Here is a 2768-nt window from a genome sequence, read left to right on the forward strand (position 1 = left end):
GGGAGAGGCAGACACCCAATTGGTCACTAACTCCTATTACACTTAATAGACCACTAACTCCTGTTAACCCTCCCTCTTAACAGATGAAGACAAAGGGTCTGGGGATGAAGGGTGAGGGTTGAAGGCCTGGCCTTCGGCCACCCAGTTTCTCAGTCACAGCCCAGCCCCTTCTCCTCTCAGCCCTGAATTGATGCAACAGATTCTTGACTGGCCCCTCCACCTCTGGTCTCCTCCACTCTGATACAGCTTACCCAGAAAAGCCAGGTTAATGGGCACAGATCTCAACACATTCAATCTCTGCTCAACAGTCTCCTGGTGCTCTGTTGCTAACTGCCTCATGTACGCATCTGGCTGTGTCCTGGGGGCAGGAACTTTGTGCCTTTGGGAACACCATAAATCTTAGGACCTAGCACAGAGCCTGACAGTGAGTAGGTATGCAGTAGACATTTGCAGAAAGAATGGGAGAAAAGTGGCATTCAATGTTCTTCATAATCTGGCCCCACTTTACTCTGCTGACTTCCTTTCCCATGACTCTTCCAGAACCTTCCCTGTAGCCAGACTTCTCTACTGGGGAGAGAGAGGCACCAGCCCCTGCTCTGGGTCAGCCCTGGCAGGTAAAGGCTAACACTGATGGTTTACAGATGAGGAAGGTAAAGCTCAGAGGAGTTCCATGACCTGTTGAGTGAGGGCTGTTAAGTGAGAGAGCCTGAACCTGTATAACTCACTTACATACATCACCTCACTTTATTCCCATCATAGCCCTGGGAGGGGCTGTTAATGTCCCCCCTTAACAAGTGAAGACAAAGCTTCCAGGGGATTGAAGGCCTGGCCCATGGCTACCCCTGGGATCTGAGATCTATTTGGGATCTGAGCTCTGACTTCTGATTCCAAATTGTCTACCTCTCACCTATTTTTTTTCCTATGGTGAGGTGGGGGGAAAAGAAGACACAAAAGTCACATGCTACAGAGAGCTAAACAACCCAGGTCCTTGTCCTAGAGAGGCTGAGACTCTGTTCCTAACTGGGGGAAGGTGAGTCTCACTTCCTGAGCATCTATTACACATGGGGTCCCAGGGACACAGTGATAATACACATGGCTGCTGACTTAGGAATCCCCATGTCTAATGAGAGCGAGAGAGCAGTGGTGGTTCAGTGGTAGAATTCTTGCCTTCCATGCAGGAGACCCTGGTTCGATTTCTGGCCAATGCACCTCAAGCGCAACCACCACTTGTCTGTCAGTGGAGGCTTGTGTGTTGCTATGATGCTGAACAGGTTTCAGAGGAGCTTCCAGACTAAGACAGACTAAGAAGAAAGCCTGGTTATCTACTTTGCAAAATCAGCCAATGAAACCCCTGTGGATGACAACAGTCCAATCCCATTGTGCATGGGGTCAACTTGATGGTGGCTAACAACAACAGGAGCCCTGGTGGTACAGCAGTTAAAGCACTTAGCTGCTAACTGAAAGGTTGATGGTTCGAACCCACCACCCACTCCATGGGAGAAAGATATGGCAGTCTGCTTTCATAAAGATTTACAGCCTTGGAAATCTAACAGGGCAGTTCTACTCTGTCCTATAGGGTTGCTATGAATAGGAATCAATTCAACGGCAATGGTTTTTTTTTTTTTTTTGGTTTAACAACAACATCAAGAGTGAAGATATCAGACTAGATGTCAGCTCCCAGGAGCAGAGCCCTGCGGGATACACCTTGTGGCAAAGCAGTGTGGAAACAAAGTCAGAAGACTTGGGTACAGTCCTGGTGTATTAGTTTCCCACGGCTGCTATAACAAATTACCACAACTTGGTGGCTTAAAGCAACACAAATTTATTCTCTTATAGTTCTGGATCCAGAAGTCAGGAATCAGCTTCACTGGGTTAAAGGCAAGGTGTCAGCAGATCTGGTTCCTTCTGAAGGTTCTAGGACAGAACCTATTTCCTTGCCTTTTCCAGCATGAGTTTCTGGCCCCTTCCTTGCATCACTCCAACCTTTTGCCTCTGTCATCACATCTCCTTCCCTCTTCTATAGTAAAATCTTCCTCTGCCTCCCACTTATATGGATCCTTGTGTTTACATTTAGGGCTCACCTGGATAATCCAGGATAGTCTCCCCATCGCAAGGTCCTTAACATAATCATATTTGCAAGGTCTCCTTTGCCATATAAGGTAACATATTCACAGGTTCCAGGGACTAGGATGTGGACATCTTTGGGGGCTGTAATTCAGCTGGTCACACTTGGATTTTTCACTTCTTAACTGGCCAATCCTGGGTAAGTCACTTCCCTTCACAGATCCTCAGTTTCCCCTCCCACCCCAGTGTAAAATGGATATAATAATCCCAATTGCAAAAGGTGTGGATTTAACCGTTTCAAGACCCTATTGATTTTTTTTTTAATACCATGTGTTTTCATTAATGGAAATTAATGGAAGCATGCTGAGTCATGGAGTGATTTAAACTTTTGGTTGGTAATATGGATTTTGGAGCCCTGGTGGTGCACTGGTTAAGAGCTTGGCCACTAACTAAAAGGTTGGCAGTTCAAATCCACCAGCTGATCCTTGGAAATCCTATGCGGCAGTTCTACTCTGTCCTATAGGGTTGCTACGAGTTGGAATCGACTCAACAGCAACAAGTAATAGGGATTTTGAGAAATATTATTTGGGAATACATGGTTCCCACAAACCTCCAGGGTGGTTCTCAGGTGCCAGGATTAGTGGGTGCCTCTGTCCTGCTGGTCATGGGTGGCTGATGTATTGTGACACACACACACACACACA

At 46.7% G+C, this 2768-nt stretch overlaps 1 protein-coding gene and 1 non-coding gene across 3 annotated transcripts in view; one reads left to right on the forward strand and one right to left on the reverse strand.

The window, feature by feature from the left end:
• Positions 1 to 2768, reverse strand: part of KCNIP1 (potassium voltage-gated channel interacting protein 1) — a 532042-nt gene that overhangs the window by 144769 nt on the left and 384505 nt on the right. The gene's annotated exons all lie outside the window — the stretch shown is intronic.
• TRNAG-UCC (transfer RNA glycine (anticodon UCC)) lies at positions 1138 to 1208 on the forward strand. Its single transcript has one exon. It is a non-coding gene; the product is annotated as a tRNA-Gly (tRNA).

This window comes from Trichechus manatus, unplaced genomic scaffold (assembly GCF_000243295.1).
Source record: "Trichechus manatus latirostris isolate Lorelei unplaced genomic scaffold, TriManLat1.0 scaffold00011, whole genome shotgun sequence".
Lineage (NCBI taxonomy): Eukaryota > Metazoa > Chordata > Mammalia > Sirenia > Trichechidae > Trichechus > Trichechus manatus.